Source organism: Phocoena phocoena, chromosome 21, assembly GCF_963924675.1.
Source record: "Phocoena phocoena chromosome 21, mPhoPho1.1, whole genome shotgun sequence".
In the NCBI taxonomy this organism is placed as follows: domain Eukaryota; kingdom Metazoa; phylum Chordata; class Mammalia; order Artiodactyla; family Phocoenidae; genus Phocoena; species Phocoena phocoena.
In genome coordinates this window covers 34,827,043-34,849,844 of record NC_089239.1, presented here as the reverse complement: position 1 = coordinate 34,849,844, position 22,802 = coordinate 34,827,043, and positions in this window count along the sequence as shown.

Genomic DNA, 22,802 nt, shown 5'->3' with positions numbered 1-22,802 from the left:
TGTTGCATATATTATCTGGATCACAGGTGATTTTATTGGGTTCATAGGTATGTACCTGCATAGCTGAGTAAAAAAAAAATCTGAGTGGACAGCTACGCTCACTGGGGTGAAGCATTCGTGCTCAGTTATTCTGAATTCAGTTCCCTTTAAGCATAATACTGAGAACTAAAACCGTCTTCAGTTACAAACCTCAACATCTACGTTAATATGAATTTACTTTCCAGGAATATCTTGCCTTGGATGGTAACAGCTTGTTTCAGGAACTTACTAGAATTAGATTTAATCCTGATGTCCACAGAGCTAAGATCACGATACTAAAGCAGAATGGAGGGAGTTATTGCACAAAGTCTTAAAACCTAAAAAAAAAATCATTATAATGTAAACAAAAATAAAAGTTCAGCTTGACTTTATAACTACTTAAAAATAAGCTAGAGAAATGGATTTCAATTCTGGCCCATATGAATTAAAAGTACCTATGATTAAATGACTTCAAGTCAGGAACCTGTGTCAAAACATGAGTTACACCTAGAATCACAATTCACGTTCCCATTGTTCTCACTAAAAGTCACTTTGCTTAAGAAAATTAAAGATGTGTCCATTAAGGGTAGTGGTATCTATCTAATAATTTTTAAAGTTTCCAAAAAGTTCAGGTTATTTAAAACAGACTCTTCTTTTTTATGTAAAATAACTTTAAAGTTATAAGTCAAAGAAAAACATCTCAACAAAGGTCTGGAACGTAAATGTGGTGATATTTTAAAGGTAGCTAAGAACTTAAGATGGAGGAAACAGAACTTATATTAAGAGTCCTGAAGGGAGTCTACACATTCAATAATCCACTTACCCAAATGTCCTCCCCTCTACCAAGAAGTCATGTTCTCTGCTGTGTGTCCCAATGCAGCAAGCTGGTGAGGCCATCAGTTAGCAACAGAGAATCAGAGAGAAGACTTCCTTCCGCGATTGCCAGGAAAATGACAAGTGCTATTATGTAAGTAGTCACACTTTTCCACAGAGGGTGGTAAGAAACAAGTACACCACGGAGTTTTAAAGAAAAACAAAAAACAAACCAAAACAAACAAACAAAAACTCAGTGAGGGAAGAAGATATTCATAGTTCCCATTTGGAATGATTCTTTGAAATAATTGAAAACCACAGGAATATATAAGGATCCTTGATAATATCCCTTGTCACTCATAGATAATTTCAGCTTTGCTTGTGACTGTCCCTTTCATAATACTAATAATGATAAAAAAAAATTCACGGCCAAATGTGTTCATACATTTAACTCCAGCGACAAACACGGATAAAACGAAATCCACGGTTAACAACAAAGCTTTGTATTATGCCAACACTTCAACTTTCTAACTGTCCAAAAAGAGAAAACTGATTGAATTGGATTCTTCTTGTTCTCCTGTTCATTTTGTATTTCCAGGACTAAAGAAGTGGCAGAAAAAAAGAGAGAGGAAGGGAGGGAGAGAAGGAGGGAGGGAAAAAGAAGGACAGAGAAAAAGACTGAAAGGGAAAGATCGATCCTGGCTGTTTAGATCCCCCATACCATAAACCAGAATAATTTTACACGTAAAATGATAATACGCCAAAACCCAGTACTCATGCAAAAGAAACTATATGCTTAGCAGAGAAAATCCCTTAGTCCATGTGTTTTTAAGCCTCAGTAAGCCATACCAACAGATAATTAGATATGATTTTGAAAATTAATGGGTCAGAATCGCATCCTTTGTAATTAGGTCACCTAAGATGAAAATCTGACTTTGTTCTTGTTCACTGTACCAGTAACCTTTCGCTCCCCCTAGACCCCAGAAGGCAACAGAATGAGTCAACCTTACTAAAATTTCACCTCCAGTAATCCATTATACCTTAACTTACACATTAAGATTTTAAAGCCTCCATCTGGTGGACAGAACTTGACCCCTTTTGATTTATAGGCAACCTGTTTTCACAGGTAAGCACATTTCATTTTCCTTGGACCACCTGGCTGAGGCGGGAACAGCTGAGGCAAGTCTGCTCTCTAGTGAGCGATTCCTGCACCAGCAACATGCCATTCAGAGGTACGGATGCGGGGTGATCTACCGGTCTGTGGAATTAGAGCTTACGTTACTCTTGGAACCTAGAGGTTTATGAAATGGCTCCATTTCATATCCCTAATCCGTGGGGAGATCTGAAACACAGACTACGTCAGCAGCGGGGGATTCAATCCCCTTGCCTCTGTGGGAGGGATGAGTGGTGCTCTTGGTGGCTGAGCGAGGGGTACAAGGAACAGTTCCAACTGTACCCAGAGGTTAAGAGAGATGCTGTTACAGGCCGGGATTTCTCAGAGTGGGTCCTGCTAATCGCTCGCCATCAGCATCATCTGAAGCTGGGATGGAGAGGGTGTCTGCTGAGTAATGCAGTTTCTCTATATTCTTCCCGTCATTCTGAAAGTGATTTTATATATAGAGAGAGAAAATACAAAAAACGGAAATATATACATAATATAAATATAATATATCTAATATAAGTATATAAACATATATATATATATATATATTCCCCCTTCCTCATGGGATCAAAAAGTACCAGTTATATAAGGGCATGTGGGCATATAAGAGGAACCATAGGGGATAGTCAGGAAATTGGCTTTTTTTTTTTTCTATTCATTTGTGTGAATAATAAAGTGAGGACACGATCTCGTGGAATAGGTGAACAGTGACAATGTTAAACTTTACCTGAACCTCGTATCTGGAAAACAGCGAAGGTTAAGGTATCTCCCCATCCTTTTCTACTCCAAAATACCCCACCCTTTCATGTTTCCCCAGATGGCCAGGCGACAGGATGCTCTGGTCTGGCACATCCCCACCTCCGCCCTTCCTCAGTGACTTACAGAAGACTCATCTCCATCCTTGTAGGTGAGTCCCTGAAGACTCGTGGATAAGCCCCTTGCCTGCCTGTCTCTGTAAGCCCCGGCTCCCTTCCCTTCCTTGGAGACTTTCCTCATTAGTGAACGCTCTCCCTACTACAATAACTTGCAGAAAAGCACCTCCTTAATTGTCCGGCGCCTTCTGCATCCTTCACAATACACAGTGTCCTCATCACGCCTAACCACTCTTAACAAACACCGCTTTGGAAGAGAACATGTGGATGATGAATTTACAATAGCCAGAGATTCACCACAAACCGGAGCCAACCAGCAAGAGCACTGGGGAGGCCAATGACTACTTGGCTGTGCTTTTAACTATGGAATTACGATCAGACTTGCATTTCTTGGAAAGGCATTTTGGCAAGAGCACTAAAGATGGTCTGAAGAGATGAGACCATATCTGACAGCCCACGGAGCAAGCTATTTGAACTTCTCAACTAAGACAATGAAGTTCCATTGAAGAGAAGGAGAGCGCCTTTAGAGAGACGCAGGAGTTAGAAACTCTGGGATTTTAGGAAATCACTGACTTTGGGAATGAAAATAAGGAAAAGCCAAAGATGACTAAGGTGCTTACCTTCTGAGCCACTGATTGAGCTGGAGAATGCAGGAGAGTATCAGGGTTAGTGGGATTGACTTAGTTTTAAATTACCCACAGCCAGGTATGTAAAAATGATGCGATCTAATGTGACTCAGAGATATAGAGTATGATAAATGGAAATTTACGAAGTAAAATGAGTAAGCAAATTAAAATGTGAGGAGCATAATTACAGGAAAAATAACACAAAGCCTAGAGTGAGGTTGATAAACAAAACGCACACTTTAGATCCTATACATTTGTCACACAAATGAGTTTTCTGGCAGCCAGTGAAAGGAAGGGAACAAAATCAGCTTGTGAGACCCATCTGTCTTCTCAAGAGAAGGATAATTACTTGGGAAACTAAGTATTGAATGACGGAGAGGTTTCTTCCCAACATGTTGAGTTTGAAGCTCTGAAGTAATTTAGACAGAATATTAGTTTAAAAAAAACCCAGAATTTTTGTTTCAATTTAATAGTTTAACAGGCTGACAACTTATAATTGCCAGGAGGATTGGATAAATGGAAGCCAGAATTCCTGTGTCATGACAAAAAGAAGAGGCTGGAAAAGGAATCTAGTTGAGTGCTGAGCTTATTGTTAAATTTGGTTTTACCAGTTTACGGTGGAAGCGGATAATTTTTGACGCTTAAAAAATATCTAGGTTTCCATCTGATTATGGTTTTCTTACCCCCAGGAAATTGCTGAATAAACTATTTAATATATAAATAAATAAAATCAGAGAATCAGAACTTCGGGTTTTCTCTTTATTTTGATCCCTATTACTTTCAAGGGTTACAAAACAATGTAAAATGTGGATTTAATCATTTCTTTTTGGCAAGAAGCCTGTGTAGGAGGTCATTTTAGTAGGTGCGTTAATCATTTGAAAGTTTGAAGTTTTATGAACCTCAAAGTAGCATATTATACTAAGAGGATTAAATATGTCATTATGAGAAAAGGGAAACTTTTATTGACAAACTGTCTAATGGAAGAACAGACAGAGTGAAGGTAAATTATTTAAATTTTTTTGATAGATTGTTATGTGTATCATATTGTCATCTACGAAATCCAATGGTTTTTAAAAATTAGAATGATCTTTTTCTTAATTACTTAAAAATTATTTGAGATAGAAGGAGGGACAGAGCAAGAAAGACAAGTGAACCGTTCTCTGTTGTATCCATGCTGTGTGCCGGGCAGGAGGATGTAGGCAATGACATGGCTGTTGGGGCTTTAAAGGAAGACGTCTAAGGCATAAGGGTTCCACCACGTACCGGTGAGGAAACACAAACTCAGCTTCAAAGTTTGGCTTTAGGTTCGACTGTAAACGGCTTTAAGAATTAGGACTGCAAGTCATGTGTCCTCATCCCAGATCAGTGCTCCGGGTTCTACTATGCTAGAAAAACATCAAAATGATTCATTTTCTTTATTTTCATCCCCTAATAACGAGATTGAGGATTTCACAGGAAAGAAAAAAATTTGCCAATGCATGATAATGTTAAAATATCATCTTATCTTAAAACGTAAACATGACAAACAAAAATAAAAGCAAAGGAAGAGGTGACACTGATTATTTATTTGACGAAGTTTTACGGAGCGCCAGTCACCCTTTTTCAGATGAGAAGAGGATGGATGTATAAAGACATGAATGACACTATCCCTGCACTCATTTCTTAGTTTGAATTTCAAATCATCCTAGGTATAAAAAAGCCAAGGCAGTATGTTATCTCCCACCACGATTTTCTAAACCTAACTTACGCATGTGAAATGGAGATATGAACTTTTACAAACTCAGGTATTTCACCTGTTGTAAAATGTTTTTAACCTGCGAGGTGAGGGTTGTGCAGAGATTAAGAGCACGGATTCTGGGGTTGGTACTGTCTGAATTTACATCTCCTTTCCACCCGTTCCCGGCTGTCATCTTCAAGCTTCAAGATGTTTGCCTGGAACAGGAAGGTAGGACGAGCACCTGCCTCGCAGCGCCCTTAAAAGCCTCAAATGAGATGGGATGGGGCGACGGCCAGCAATGTGCCCAGCACACAGCAGGCATTTGTTCTAATGAGCTACTGGTGGCTCCACCACTATTAGCAGCAGTTTGTGAAGTCCAAATGGAAAAGTTGCAACCAGCTCCTATTTGCAATTAGAATAAACTCGGGAGTCTGGACTGCAAAATAGGTTTCTTTATCCCCTTCTGTCTTTGCCCACACCTTCACATACTTCTGTGGAACGTAAGAATGAAGAAATTATATATATATATATATATATATATATATATATATATATATATGTAATGTAACATTTAATATATGCTATATAGATTATACACATATATATTTTAAAATTTCTATTAACGTCATATTGCCACTAATCTGCCTTATCTTTCTGATTATTTTATAAACTCTTAGAGGACAGGTGTTGAAATCATCTCGTTTTGGGCAGAGTGTCATGTCTCTACTTGGAACGTCACGTACCTGAGCAGTTACTTGCTTCTGACTATACATACATTCAAGTCGATCTTATTATTTTTTAAGACAACAGCACGTGAAGACAGAACAGATCGATGGCAGCGCTTAAACAGCAAAATCTTGAGAAGAAAAGGACAGACTGCGGGCGAATTCTTTTGGCATCACCTTCCTCCCACTTTTCTGCTGTTTCTCCTTCCTCCTCTCTCTCCTCCATTTCAAGGACCAGCACACCCAGACACCATTCTAATTACGTGTGTGAGGTGTTTTTCGCTTTTGCGAAAACGCTGCCTCATTTGCAACCCACAATGGAGAAGAGAAACCACAGCTCAGAAATCAAGCGATCGGTCACTCAGCTCTCAAGCCGTGGAGGAGCAATTAAATTCCCTAAGAAGTGAAAAACAATGTCATTCTTTACGCGTTATTTTCTCTTAACACTAACGATTCACACTGAAGATTCCATCTGTATTTTGAAGACAACTGGGTGTCTTAGATTAATGATGTGATCCGCCTGTGTTTTCTCCATTACTCAAAAGAAGGGTGAGTTAGGTACCAGCCGGGCTGCCCCACCGATGGCTTGTGTCACTGATTTCTGAGAGGGAGGTGTTCAAAGGCCAGCTGTGAATGAGCTAGAATTCAATCACACCAACAGACAACAGTGACAGCCTTGGAATGATGTTGAAATTGTAAAGCTGTAACTTCTTGAAACTCTATTTTTTTCATACATCATAGACGTCCTAGAGCAGGATGGAATAATTTCCCAATTCAGGGTCAAAACAAGAAAAAGAAACAAGCAAAAAAACAAAAGTAAAAACAAAAGCAGGAAAAGTCTCTTCATGCCTTCACCTTTAGCCTTCTAGAACATATTTACTTAATGAACTCTGCACTCCTGCTAGGTTAAGTGCCAGGAAAAGATTCTAAAATGCCAGTAGAATGAATGCCATTCAAAATTAGATGCAATTCATTGTCGGTTTATGCAGAGAAACTGATCACCTAGTAGCTTCCTATGTGAAATGATCCCTGCATCAGCTTCTACTCAATGCTGGGGAATAACTCAAAAATAAATATTTGCTTGGGGTAACAAGTAATCTAGATTATTTAATGTTCTCTGCATGTTCATTTGAAAATGTCTTTTTTCACCTTCTAAAAAGAATGTAACCATTTTATACACAAGTTGGAAAACAAAGAAAAGAAAAAAAATGTCCATAATCATTTCACCCTAAACTGATACAGATATGAACATATGATACAGTTACGTGTATATATCATCAGTTTTGCTTTGTTCGGTGGTCAAAATCATAGTGCACATTTAACGGCTGACATAAATGTATATAGCTTTAATTCCTGCTTTTTCCCCTTTTAATAAGGACATCTTTCCTTGTTACTACATGGTCTTCAATAGCACCAGTGGCTGATGATTGATAGAGAACATCCAATAAATGTATCAACGTTTACCTAAGAATTCTCCCACCATTGGATATGTGTTTCCAAATATTCCCTAAAGATACCAAGCAGCTATCCTTCACGATGCGTTTACGATGCCATTGTGATTATGGAAAACACATTAGAAAACAACGTATTTTTTATTTCTCCTTTATGAAAACAACTTTTTCTGCAAGTCTACTTTATTTCTAAATTTAAAAAAATTGGGAGTTTGGGATTGCCATGTGCACGCTGCTATACTTAAAATAGATAACCAACAAGGACCTACTGTATAGCACAGGGAACTCTGCTCAATATTTTGTAATAACCTAAATGGGAAAAGTATTTGAAAAAGAATAGATACATGTACATGTATAACTGAATCACTTTGCTGTATACCTGAAACTAACACAACATTGTTAATCAACTGTACTCCGATATAAAATAAAAATGAAAAATAGAATTCCATATATTACTATGACACGTATGATATCTTTTTAGATTTACACTCAGAGTCACATGGATTCGACGGAGACTGGTGGAATAAATACCAACGCATACTTTCCAAAGAGAGTCTTTTCACTAATCATGTTTACTAAGGTCCGCCAGCAGATTACGACGTCTGGCACCAACTCGCCAGATAACCTCAAGTTACCTCCATTCCTTCCTTCAAAAATTCCATTCCAGCTTTATGGGAAAGGAATCTAAAAAAGAGTGGATATATGTATATGTGTAACAGACTCACTTTGCTGTACATCTGAAACTAACATAAGCTTATACATCAGCTGTACTCCAATAAAAATTAAAAGAAAAATCCCACTGCACACCCCTGGAATCCCTCCTCCTTGGAACATTGCGTAGGTGGCTGGCTACCTGTCAGAGTAAAAGCGAAGCAGCCAAGCCATCCCAGAGGTTGTACGGCAGCCTCATCGGCCTCCTACAGCTCTGTGCACGAGGAAAGCCTCAGCGCTAATTCTCTCCCCTAAAGTATGACCAGCGTAAGAACTTCCCGTGGGTCCTCCCCTGTGACAACAGTGCATTCGAACCTCAGTGGAGAAAGAGAATGAACAGATCAGAGTTGATGGACCGAACCCCAATTGTTAGTAGTAAAGTGTACTTTTCAGATATAGGTACTTAGAGAAGTTTTTTTTTCTCTATAAAATATGATTCCTAACAGGATAAAACAAAATCTTAAAACAGTTTCCCCTGTGAGGCACGACTTGGGGGAGAGAGATTGCGTCTATGTAGCATACGTACGTGGGATAAATATACGGCTTAGCCCAGATCTGATGAGCTTCAGCCTTCGTGGGGGGTAGTTCCTGAATCTGGGACAAGAAGAGTGTGTCTAATAAAAATTCTACAAGGTATTCCACCTTGTGGAGTACTGCGCGGAAGGCCAGCTTTAGGCTACATCTTTTCTTGGGTAAGGGTTGTCAGGGAACCGGCTCTATTCTGGGAAAATCTTCTCTCCCCAGTCAGGCACCAGTGCCCTCCTTTCCTCTTTTTGTAATCCCCAGGTCAAAACTAAAATGTGAATGGCTGATGACAGTTTAAAGTGTTACACCTCCCACGGGGAAGAGAATTTGAATAGGCGTCGGAGCTTTTAGCTAATGGGTGAAGTTCAGAGGAAGAAATCCCAAGTATCAGGAGATGCACTTTTTATGCTATGGCAGGTACAGTAGGACCCGGGAGAGCACCAAGGCCTTCCCAGCGTCCTGAGCACACACCTGACACACAACCTTCCACTCTGTTCGTATTTAAGGCCCAAATCTTGTAAGTACATACTGTCTGGAGAAAATATATATATATTTTTGAGGCAGGTAGGGTAGGGAAGGGAGTCTCGTCAATGATTTAAAATTCCTTTGGCTTGCGGCAAAATCCACTCTACTCTCTTTGTCTTTTATTGGGTCTGATTCCTTAGGACTCAGACGTCTGTATGTATGCTGTTTACTAGGCACATTTTAGGCAAGTCGGTTAATAAAACATAAATAGTGTTCCTAACTTCCATATTTGTTGCATGCATTAGATGCAACGTACATAAATCTCTTTGCCCTCAATAAATAAATAGTACCTCTTGTTTGTCCTTGGTTACATGCTTCTGAGGTATTAATGGTTTGGGGTCAGAGAACTTTAAAAGTCACGGCTATTAATACTCTAAGCTGGTGTGTCTGTATCTGTGTGTCTTAGCATCAAGATGCACTTAACGTATTATTATTTTTTTAGATCCCACATGTAAGTGATATCATAGGATATCTGTCTTTCTCTGACTTACTTCACCAAGTATGATAATCTCTAGGTCCATCCATGTTGCTGCAAATGGCGTTACTTCCTTCTTTTCGATGGCCGAGTACATAAACACACTACTACATAAAATAATCAACGAGGATTATTGCACAGGGAACTCTACTCGAGTATAGCACAGGGAATTCTACTCAATATTCTGTAATAACCTATATGGGAAAATAATCTGAAAAAGAGTGGATATATGTATAATTGAATCACTTGGCTGTACACCTAAAACTAACACAACATTGTAAATCAACTACACTACAATATATAATAAGATAAAAATTAAATTTAAAAAGATGCATTTAATGATGATATTCTGAGAAATCAAACACAGAAACTGCCTGAAATGATTACTGCACCATTTTCTTTATTAACCCTTATCCCTGTGTCCGTCCCTTTGAATAATCCGAGTTGTCTGTGTCCACATTAATGATTATAACACTCCAGTGGTGTCTGAAAGAGATAACAGTCTATAGTGGCAAGAATTTATATGAAGGATAGGATCAGGATGTGTCTGGGCAGATTTTATCTTAAATATTTAAAGACTAAGCAGTAACCGTTAATTTTAGTGTGAATCAAGAGACTGCATTTTAGCGCGCAAGTTCAAAAAATTATCTCTAAGTTCCGTAGAACTCTGAAGGGAAAACAAGACAGTAAACATCGTGATTGTTTTCCATCCTCGCTAAACTAGTGCAGAAAGTATCGTATATATGGCACTTTTTAATGGTTTTCTGCATTCGTGGTCTTTTTTCAGCTCTTCCATTTCCCCAAATAGAGGTCAATCTTTAAATTAGAGTGAATGTTGGTAATACCTAGTACGACTAGAGCAGTAATTCCTAATGCCAAGGGTTCTCCCGATCACCTGATCAGAGAGCCATTTAGAAATACAGATTCGTGACTCCACCACTCCAGATTATAAACGGTAATCTCTAAGGTGGGAAAAGTGTACCTCTTTAAAAAAAAAAAATCTTCACGGGTAATTCTTACTAGTAGCCAGCTCTGAACAGGTTGTAGGACGTGTGATTACAACGCACATGGCAGCTCCCTGTTGGTTCATGTGTAGACTAATAATCAAGAGGGACAGAAGAGGACGGGATTGACATTTGCCGCACGTGTGTATTAGTCACGTGTGACACTAAACATTTCTTTCCCATTTAACCAGCATTACTGGAAATGAGTACCGTGGTATCTATTGTGCAGTTGGAAAACATGGCTTCAGGAGGTTAGTGATTCTGTCCAGTTGGGACATTTAAACATTTCATCAATGGTGGAGCCTGTATATGAACTCAGGTGTATCTCAAGAGGCTGTTCTTGCTATAGGACCACAATGCCAAATATAAATGATGTCAATTCAGTGGGTTAGACCTTGTTGAATCTCTTTTTCAACCTCTCCTTGGTTAACTGCGTTTCTCCTAGTGCAAAATGTAGAGCCACAAATCAAGGATTCCTTTTTTAACATATGAAAAATTCTCACGATGTGGAAGGTACTGGGAAAGCGGCAGAGAGGGATGTACAGAGCAATGAGAATAGAGTCCTGGCTTCAGGTAGCCTACAATCTATCTGGTTGTGATTGTGACAAATTCACAAAGAAAAAACCAAAAAAACCAAAAAAACCCCACAGAAGTCAATGAAAAGCACTAAGCACGTGGCGAAGAAAATCTTACACCTCATCAAATTGATCATTTCTCGTAAGATTTGCTATTATTAACGATACATATTATTCTGTATCCCATTAAGAAAAAAAAACATACAATTTAAGTTTACCAGCATATTAGTCCTGCAAATGCAGGAATGGCTCCTACCAGCGTCTTGTTGCTTTGAAATGTCTTTCATCCATTCTCAGGGATTCGGAACTGCTCCTGCGTGGCTTGGCATGTGATAGCAATCCTTGTGCAAACATCTCAATAATATAACAGCTCGGCTTCATCATCTTGTGGGCATTTTGCTTTCTTAGGTCCCATAAAGCACTTGATGGTTACTCTGAAATACCTGCTTCACTAATATCAAATTCATAGCCCTCTGCTCTGTTTCCACGCTTTCCGCATACATACCCAGTAACTTGTGTTTTAGGAGTGAAGCACGGCGTAGTCTTTTTAAAGGCATTTAAAAAGGCAATTAACCTTAACATGTTTAGGGTTAACTAGGTACATAACTCAACTGAAGAAATGAAAGGACCAACAGTTATGACCAAGCCAGCACACGCCCAGGCAGAGACCATGACCCTGTGACATCGCCTCATCAATTTCAAGGTGCATCTGGATTTCAGAGACATAAAAAGGGGAAAAGTCATACAACTAAAATCAATTTAAGGTGGTGATTAAAGCCTAATAAGGACTCCTGAATGGGATGTGGAGGGAAAGCACTGCAGAGGGGTTACTTCTGAGTTCATCAGGGACAGTGACGGTAAATGGACGCAGCGAGAAGCGAGAGAATTGCAGGGGAGAACTGCCAAAGCCAAGGGTGCAGTGGGGGAGAACACGAGGAGTCCGGCAGGCGACCCCCAGACACAGGGAGCACGACACTTAGCACACGCCTGGACACCAGCGTCGTATGCTCTCACCACCTTGCACAGAGGATCTGCTGCTTTCTACTGGCTGTATGATAAAGCACCAAATCTGCAGAACAAAATCCAGGACCTTCATGAACTGGCCTCAGACTCCAAGTTCTGTTTTCTCTCTCACTTAGCCCAGGGGTGCTTCACGCTTCGCTATCTAGGGGAGCAAAGTTTACCACCCCCAAAATATCTCTTTGGCATGCAGATTATTTCCATCTGAGAACAACCAAGGCCCAAAAGACGCAGGAAGAAATTTCACTTCCCCTCTAGCTGCCTGAAGAACGCAGTTAGAGGACCTGCTCGGGAAGGGAGCTGTAACCATAGATCACTAGATTATGAACCAGGTGCGCAGACGGAGGCGAACCCCGAAGAGTCTGTTTGTTAAAATTCCTCTCTGGGTCCCACTGTCGCTGCCTGGCCCAGCAAACGCTTACTTAACACACGTGTGCTTTTCCGTTTCCATCTCAGTTGCCTTCCTTCCCTTTGAGGCCCATCCCGCTCCCCCCATCCCCGGCCCTGCTCACCGCCCACCAACATCCTCTTTTGCTTTAGCTGAAGACGGTGATCAAGGTGAGGGTTTTGGCCATTTGGGCGAGTTACTCAGTTTTCTAGGGTCTCCCACATGTTATTCAACCTCTGCTGGATTTTCTCCTGTTAATCTGTCTCATGTCAATTTATCCTTAGAGCAAAACCAGAAGAACCCACAAGGGCAGAGACAAAAGTCTTCCTCGCTCACGTGACCTCCTGCATTGCCTGGAGCACCCTGTTATCTGAACACGGGTCCTCTGACTTGAGTACACTGACCATCATTCACAGTGATGGCAGGAACGGGCATTTCATGACCGGCAAACCCTTCCGCGAGGCAACTACACACAGACTGCCCGATGGTTTATGCTCGTCAGAGCCATGGGCGGAAGCAGGGGCCACCTAGCTGCTGTGACTGCCTGTTAGACTGGTCAGCCTGAAGAAGAGCCATCCTATTCCTGATTGCTTCATGCGCAGAGAGGGTGCAGAGCCATTAGAGGCTGCCGGTGTGACACAGGCGTTGAATTACTTTTCTCAGTGTGACAGTCCGTGCTTCTCCTCTACTGGGAGGACAACGAGGTGGTTATCTGGAGTGTGCACTGTGTATGTTTATGTGGTGTTATTCAGGAGGTTAGACACGATCTCAGCCAACGTCATGGATGGTCTCACTTTAGTGAAGCATTTCCTTGAAAAATTGCAGGTACCGTAATTGCATTTTAAAGATACATAATAAATTGTGATGAGGCTCTGTTTAGAAGGTATGCTGAGGTGTGAACTGACCATTTTGTTCCTTTCTCTCTTATCAATTGTTTCTTCAAACCCCACAGTTTTGGGAAGGCAAAAAGATGCACCGGAATATCGAAGGCTGTAGGTTTATTACTATACATTGTGAATAATCTAATGCCATAACAAAATAACACGCTGATAAAAGCCAACCAGGAAGATTCTATTCAGAGCTGACTGGATAATCAAAGCCATTGAAGGTGCTTTTTCTAATACTAATTTAAAATTTGCATTATGGCTTTTTGCCATTATGGCTTTTGCCTTTCCAAACAACAACCTCCTATTTGATGAGGTATACTGCTCACCCTTTAGAGACCTTTACAATTGGGTTCAAAAGTACACTTTCACTATGTGCACCAGAAGGAAAATAATTCACATATAAAGAGTAATTTTGCCTTAACTATTTCATCTTTTCTTTATTCTATTGGCCTAGCATTTGAAATTCTACTGTCTACAGGCTTTCTGTAGAGTTCCCCAATGACTGTACTGACCACAGAAAAGAAATTATATAATAGCATAATTTCATTAAAAAGTTAAACTTAGGTCACTGAGAACTGGCAACCTTCAAATATATATTGGTTGTAAAACTGGTTGGCCACGCTGTGTAGACTGCAAGCCATCCTCGATTACACTTTCCATCGATGTACAGGGTACGTCCTTCCCCATGAAGTCTGCCTACTTGATTTTTAGTAGATGGCTTTCCCAGTTGCTCTTCGATGTTTTACTTTGTCTTTATAACCAGAGAAACACACGATTTACAACCTGTGGTAACAGGATATAATCCTACTGAAGAAAACTGGACCAAGCTCTTTAGTCATCTTTGAATGAGTTCGTTAATCACTGGGCTGTGTTACGTTTAGTTTTGCTTTCTTTTGTCTTCCCATCCTTGCTGTGTGTAGTAGACAAAGGAGGAAAGCTCAAGGTCACTTTCAGTTCTTCCAGTGATTCAGATCCTTAGGGAGACATGATGCTTTTTTCTTAAGGACTTAGACGACACTTAGCACATTAACTACCCACAAGGGACTGATTTAAATATTAGCCAAAAAAACAAAAGATATCCCATACTCTCCTCTCACACACAGCATGTGCGTGATCAAGAAGAGAATCACGGAGTTCTGATCATCAATCACACAAAACAAGTGTCAGAAAGGCTAAGAGACATTTTCTGAGAGAAGCCTCTTGGGGCTACTTTGCAGGTAGAGGAAGAATGGAGATTATAGGGACAGCAGGCCTCCTAAGGACTAGGGTGTAGGTGCAAACTGCGCCTTCCTATCTGCCGCTTCTGCAAGCCTCACTCCCAGCTGGGAAATGACTAGTACTTTCTAGTGGAGCCAGGCCTTTTTATTGATCTCCATACACTCTTATCTGAGGACTTAAATCTGTATGTCAGTCAGCTACAGCTTCATAGAACTATGCCATCTTTTAAGTAATCAAAGCAGAGAATCTCTGAAATCAGGTGATAAAATATACAAGTAATGAGATTGATTTCATTCTGTTTCTTTTGAAGCAGCTGAATCATAAAAGACTAAAGAAAGAAAACCCAAGCCTTTTCTGAAATGGCTCAGGCTGTGAGGCACGCATTTTCATTTCTATTTAGACAGCAGCTTGAAAATATTTGAGGATAGTTAATACAGAGTAGACTTGCCTACAGAAGAAAGTATCTGGGTGTTATTCAATATGCTATCCAACAGACCAACAAAAAAAGTAATTACAATTATTCTTTTTCATTTTCCTTTTTCTTAAGAAAAGCTTCAAGTTAACTTTTATACTTAAATACAGATATTTAAACCCTTTGGATCCGTTTTCTATGACAATGAAATCCAAAGCTTATTTGTAAACCTTTAAATGTGTTATCAAATGACAACAGACGATAAAATATTTTTACCTCTATTTAACTCTTCAAAGTAAGAAATTACAAATAGTTTGTATAGTCAGTAAGTCCTTTTTGAACATCTGCTTTATACAAGGCCCCAGATTATTCCTGGAGGATAAAACAAACATGAAGAGGATCATTTCCTTCAAGTCTAGCAATTTATGATCTAATAAGGCTCTTAATGTTTTCATGTTATCCTTTTTTTGTTGTTGTTATTCTAAAAAGCACAGTAAACTAGCAGAATTTACATTCAGTAGGTTAAGTCTGACTAGAAGTGCTGTCTGCCGTATTATGGGAATGAAGAAGGGACATTTATGAACACCTACTACAGGTCACTCCTATGCCAGTGCTTTACAAGCATTATCTCATTTTCAAAAAAAAGTTTGTTTTAAAAACAACTTCAAATTTACCAAAAAACTGAAATAACAGTACAAGTACACTGAGAGACTTTGTTCAAATTTCACTCGCTTTTCTGATGACACCCTTTGAGGCAAAAGGTCCTAATCCAGGATCACATACTGTACTCGCCAGTCCTGACTGCTTAATCCCCTTCCATCTGGAACCATTCCTCAGCCTTTTCTTAACTTTCACGACTTTGACCTGTCTGCAGGTGACGGGTGAAACACTCTGTGGAATGTCCACCAGTGTAGGCGTGCCTAATGTCTTCCCACGATCGGACTCAAATGACGCACTCTGGGCTGGTACAACACAGAAGTCGGGTTGTATACGCCTTACTGTTCCCTGTTGGTGGTACATCACGTTTATTCGTCCCTTTACTGACAAACTCACTTTAAATAAACTTTATTTTCTGATTACAACAGGAATATATATTCCGTTCTAGGTTCAAACGCTGCAGATACTACTAACAAGCAGAAGGAAAGTTAAGTATGGCTTCCTGCTCCACAGCTACTCTAACAGATTGGCAGAAAACCATCCTACGATTGTCGGCACATCTTAATATGCAGTGATCCTGCTTGTATGCTTCAGATTATTTCTCTTAATTCCCATAAACGAGCGTACAAGGACTTTATTTTAACCACCATTTGCTAGAAAGGACATTTGCCCAAGGTCACACACAGGGAATTAGGATGTGAAAAGAGGACTCTTGACACCAAACCCCATGTTTCATTATTCAGTGAGTTATATAAAGTAGAGTGGGCATGAAAAGGCTTCATATGTCAAACCAAACATCTTTAATATCTGTGAATGAAACAATTCTTTTGAATTAACAGGTACTGTTAACTATGGAAATAACATTGTCCAGTTGGGTGAGGAGAAGATTTGTCATCTTTACAGTACTGATCAGAGTACTTTTTAAACAAATGACGGTTTGCTGAACCCTCTGGATGGCTTTCTGTTTATGTCTTCCCTTTCACTTTGTCTACATTATTTGCAGCCAAATATTTAAAATTTTATAGCCAGTGTGCTCTGTTGAAAATAGTCCTGAGGTCAATGTTAAAGAACCCGGATCCTATTTCTAGCTTGTCACTGACCAGTTACGAGACCTGAGGTCGTGTTCTTCATTTCTCTGTGCCTCCATTTCTCTTCTGTAAACTCAAGAGAACGCCTCTCCTTGCTTTTCCGCATACTATGACAGCGCACTGGGGAAATCAGTACATGCACAGGTGGAGGCACTTGCTTTCTCGTCCTTCTGCTTTCCTTCTTTCTCGTCTTTCTCCTCCACTTCTACCCCAGTGAATTATGACCAACTGCGCCTTTGCTACTCAGGGTACAGGGGCCATAACTCGCCAGGATGGGACGAAAACCCACTTTCTTCTCTGAAGGTTCAACTTTTTTTTTTTTTTGCGGTGCGCGAGCCTCTCACCGCTGCAGCCTCTCCCGTTGCGGAGCACAGGCTCCGGACCCGCAGGCTCAGCGGCCATGGCTCACGGGCCCAGCCGCTCCGCGACACGCGGGATCTTCCCGGACCGAGGCACGAACCCGCGTCCCCTGCATCGGCAGGCGGACTCCCAACCACTGCGCCACCAGGGAAGCCCAAGGTTCAACCTTTAAACCAAAATGTGTTACTCCTTGTCTTTCTCGTTCTCATAAAATGATCTTTACAATGCCTTGAGGACCCTGACCTTAGAAAAAGAAAGGCCTGCAATAAATAGGGAAGGGGCTGCTGGCTGGTCAGGGAAGAGAGTAACTTTCAATCCTGCCAGAAGGTTCTTTTCAAGAGTGAGACACAAGCTTAATCGAATCCTCAGTTGGTGCCTTTGCTGAGCTTAACCTGGCGTGCGTGAAGCCCCCGTCTCCCCTCTCGTCTCTCCCTCTCCACTTCCTTCCATCACGCTCCTTCTCCCAGAGGGTTTCAGGTGTTTTTCTAGGAAGGCTCTGTTGCCTCTTCCCCTCCAACATCTGTCCTGCCTTCGGCAGAAGATGAAAATGCGAGAAAATATCTTCAGTCAGTACAAAGTGGGGTGAAGTGTATACCTGGGCTTTCTGAAAGACGTTGCTTATTTTCTCGAGGGTGCATTCTCGGAAAAGGAGGGTGGTGACTGCGTGAAAGGAAGCCCTGTGTGCTCGAAAGGCACGGAGGGGCAGGGAGCAGATGGGACACCCCAGAAAAAAATACGAGAAGTTCTCGTACGGGTGGCCTTGATGATGATGCCTCCACCCATCTCTGATTATGATATATACCCTCTACCTACAAAGTTCCATAAATTCGGGCAAATCCTGTGTGTCCTTTCACACTATTATGAAGATTAAATGACTGGTGCATGTAAATGAATTATTTGATCCCAGAATTAAATAAGTGATAAATGAATACACCTTAAGTAATATTATAAGTAGTTTTTTTTTTAAACGTATTTTTTTTCAACATCCATTAAGAACGTTAGATCATTAGAGCAATATTTCTTAGTAAGTGAATCATTTAAGATTTAGGTCAACAAATTTATAATTTAAAAATACGGCATATTAGTCTCATTTTTTTCTTTTTTTTTTTAAGTATTGCCGATCTGAGGGAAGGAGTATACCCAGCTAGGATCCATCCTGTTCAAATCATAGCCTTATTAACTGGCCAGGAGAATGTAACAGGACACGCATGGTACCTCAGCCTTGATTTCAAGTGTCTGCTTCAATTCTGGGGTAATTTCCAGACAACGTTTTTAGCTGCTCTGAGGTAAAGAGGCCTTTCATTATACCACCAGCGTGCATCCTGCTTGAGAATGGGACTCCCATAGTAGCTGCGCACAGAAGCATATGCCGCTGTGTCTACTCACATCCGAATCCGCTTCTATTTTCAAGTCCTGGGGTTTCCTGAAGGTTCACTGAAATACGCTATCTGCCTTTTACAAATCTCTTTGACCACCAAGCACCTCACTGGCCTGTGCTCACTGACAGAAGATGGATTCTAATGTGTGTGCGGGCACTGGGAGTGCCCTGAGAGGTGACGGATGAAAACTGGCTTGTCTGGGAACTTTCCAGGAAATCTGTCAGTCTTCCTCAGGTGCCCTTTACACAGCCAGCAGAGGTCATAAGTTAGAGGCAGACTGCTAGCGCTAGCCTGTAGGTGCTTTCTTTTGGACCCACGTTGTATTCTTATATAGTTTTAACTAGTTGCTCACATTTAAAAATTAATAAATCTCCTCTAAAACTTATCTATTTGGAAGTTGCTAAGAGAGTAGATCTTCAGAGTTCTCATCCCAAGAAAAGAAAATCCGTTAACTATGTACGGTGCTGGATGTTACCTAGACTCATCGCGATCAATTCACAATATATACAAACGTCAAATCGTTATGTTGTACAGCTAAAACGAATACAGGCAGACCTAGGAGATATTACGGGTCCAGTTTCGGATCACCACAATAAAGTTAATATCGCAATAAAGTGAGACACACAAATTTTGTGGTTTCCCAGTGCATATAGAAGTTATGTTTACACTATACTGTAGTGAGTTAAGTGGAACAATAGCTGATGTCTACAAAAAAGAATGTACAGACCTTAATTAAAAGAAGACTTTATTGCTAAAAATTGAGAACCATTATCTAGAAATCCAGAGTTGCCACAAATTTCAATTTGTAAAAAAAAAATGCATATGTGAAGGGCAACAAAGTATGCCTGCATAATGCTGTATGTCAACTGTACCTCAACTAAAAACAAAACAAAACAAAAATAACAAGCTGGGTTTCTGGCTTCTCTTAAAACAACAGAAGTGACCAAACCGGTCCCATGTCCCCATACTGGGGGCTGAGCGGAGGCCCTATTATACAGTAGTGAAGAGCACAGACACTGGGTATATTCCTGATTCTGCTCTTAACCGTGCTCCACAGGCAAGTTATTTCCCTTCTCCCTGCCTCAGTTTTCTTGACCTTAAAATGGGGATAATAATTGGACCACCTCATTCAGCTTGTTGTGGAGATCAAATAAATTAATACCTGTAAACTACACAGAAGAGTGCCTGATCCATGGTGATTAGTTAAGTACTAGCAAGTCCTTGCGTGCTTTAGTTGGGACATCAGTTTTCTTTCTTTTTTTAAAGATTTTTTTGGTGTGCACCATTTTTAAAGTCTTTACTGAATTTGTCACAATATTGCTTCTGTTTTATGATTTGGTTTTTGACTGTGAGGCATGTGGGATCTTAGCTCCCCGACCAGGGATCGAACCCTCACCCCCTGCACTGGAAGGCGAAGTCTTAACCACTGGACCGCCAGGGACGAACCTGGAACATCAGCTTTCTACTTTGCCCCCAAACCCATACACTCCATTTCATGGACTATTCTGTAACTTACAGATGTTGGAATTTTTAACTCTTTGAATCATCACCATTTTTTCTCCTGAAATGAAACGGTGGGTATCGGCTAACTAGTCTCCATAGACTCTAATAAATAAATGATTCAAAAGTTTAAAAAAACACAGTTTTTGTGAGAAAAAGGCAACATCCTATGAATCGTTAAAATATCTAAATTACCATTTGGAGAGGTAGATACAGATTTTATAATGAAGTTACATGCCAAAGACAGCCAGATTAAAGAATCTGAGACTCACGTTCTACCGTCAATAAACACAGCTTACGAGTGACAAGGCAAGCTTTTGTTCACCATTTTACTATTTTTAGATTTAGTTGTGGAACTCTGGGAGCAGAATGTAGATATTTGTCTTTTTTTTTTAAAAATTAGATTTGATGGTAATAATGTTTCATGTTGAAAAGGACATAAAATTGATTTTCTGATAAGAGTTCAATTGCTCCAATTAAAAAACCATTAGAAGTGATTATGATAAGTAACCATAATACGTTTTCCAACCTTGTGGTTCCACAGGCTCTTTCTCACCAAAAGCAGTGGGTGAGACACAGCACTGGAAGAGGAGTCGGAGCCTCAGGTCTGCATTCCGGTGCCGCCACAGGTATCTGAGCGCTCCCCTTAACCCTTCCGGAAGCCTGCTATTCATCTACGCGATAGAGAATTCCCGTGCCAGGGCATTTAGGAGGGGGAGAAGCATCATTAGATGAATTAAGAGAAACGTCATAAATTTTAATGAAGTGCATAAGGCTAGTGGTTGGTTTCAGTGTTTTATGCACAAAATCCAATAAAATAAAATAATTGAATGAATCATCTAAGGCGTTTTACATTTTTCAGGAGGTCTTTGACCTCCTCTTAAATACCCAGCGTATCACGTTAAGTGTATTGCATCTTATAAAAAACAATGTCATAAGCAAAGGGGAGAGAAATCTTGTCAAGCTCTCTTTCCAACAGTCCAGACTCTATTTTGTACCTACGAATACACAACGCTAATAGAAATTGATGCTGGGTTTCGCTATGCTCCCCAAACCAGTAAAAACCAGTGTCAGGGAAACACTAGGCTTTCTAGTGGTGAGATGCTGGGAGGAAAAACCATCCCACTCATTATTCTGGACAGATAATTCTCCTGGGAAGCCTGTAAAAATCTACTGCAAAGAATAAAGCTATAATATACTGTCAGCAGCAATTTGCCTTGGACAAATTGTTAGCCGATGGACAGCACGATCTAATAGTCCCTTTCATTTCTAATTTCTATGATTCTATTTTTTCAAGCCTTATACAGTTCTCTTAACCCAGTTCTTTTACATACTGAGCCAGAATCCCCCCCCCCCCCACCCCGTGTTTGAGCCGCTCTCCAGGGTACCAGGTACTTCTGGAAATTGCATTTAACACTTTGCTCAGTGGGTTAACTCTTTTAGGACTTACATGCTCTGAAGAAAACCTCTGTGTTTACATGCAAAATATGATAATTCTTACAAGCTGATACAGAAAGTGCTTTTCTACAGGGTCAAGATGAGCAAAGAGCTGGAACTGGAGCTAAATTGTCCTCCTTATGTTCAGCTCTTACTAGTCACTGCCTCTGAAATCCTATTCTTCTATAGCAACACTGCTACTGCATGTCTCCCTACTACACAGACCTTGTTTAAAAACTCTTCGGGTCTCTTAGTGTCTACAGGAGAAAGACTAAATTCACTAAGACGGTAATCCCCACAATTCCTACATTAGCTTACAGAGCATCTGTCTGCGTCAGGCACTGTTCCAGGTGCTGAAGATACAACAGTGAAACACAACAGACAGGGAGGCCAACCTCGTGTGGCTTTTGTAAATAAGTGGAATATAGAATATCCAGAGTGATGAATGCAAAAGAGAAAAATAAAGAAGGAACAGGGACACGTGATGTACTAGGTGGAAGAAAGTTCACTTTAGCTCAGGTGACCAAGAAGGCTTCTTGCCATGATTGTACCTATATTGTACTATTTTTATTTTTACCTGTGTGTTCCCCACTCAGAGGAAGAGGCACTGTCTTCTACATCTTTGTATTTCAAATGCCAGGTAATATTAATAAATATTAGTTAATTAAATGGTACATTATGATCTACACATCTTCTGTTTTTTTTTTTTTTACATCTTCTGTTCTTAAAACAGAATCTGAATCGACTTTCCAAGTTTAGCAAAGATAAAATCGGGGACTCATTCTTGGGTGTTTGACTTTTACGAAAACCACAAAATACAGGTTCTAGGAAGGCAGGGATATTGCCTGTCCTATTCACAACAGAATCCTGAGGGTGTAGAACTAGATCACAGTTGGGGCTCAACAACTTTTTCAATGAATGAATGAAACATTTGGACAGATGAAAATCCAGATGTGCTGCCAACAGAAGAGGAGATTACGGTAAGCTTCCCCTTGGCAGTTATGTGCTGTGCTACCTACCACTTTACAGAATCTGAAGACAGGAAAGCATATATGTTATTTTGTCCTTCTGCCTCTGATAAGACAGGATATTCCTTTATTCGAAGGAGAAAACGGAACAGAAACTGCTACTCTAAAAATCTACCATGTACGGAATACATGTCTCATCGCAGATGTGCTAGAAAATGACTGATTTCTCGGCTTAAATTAAAAAAAACAAAAACAAACAAAAAACCCCACAGGCTCTTGTGACAATTAA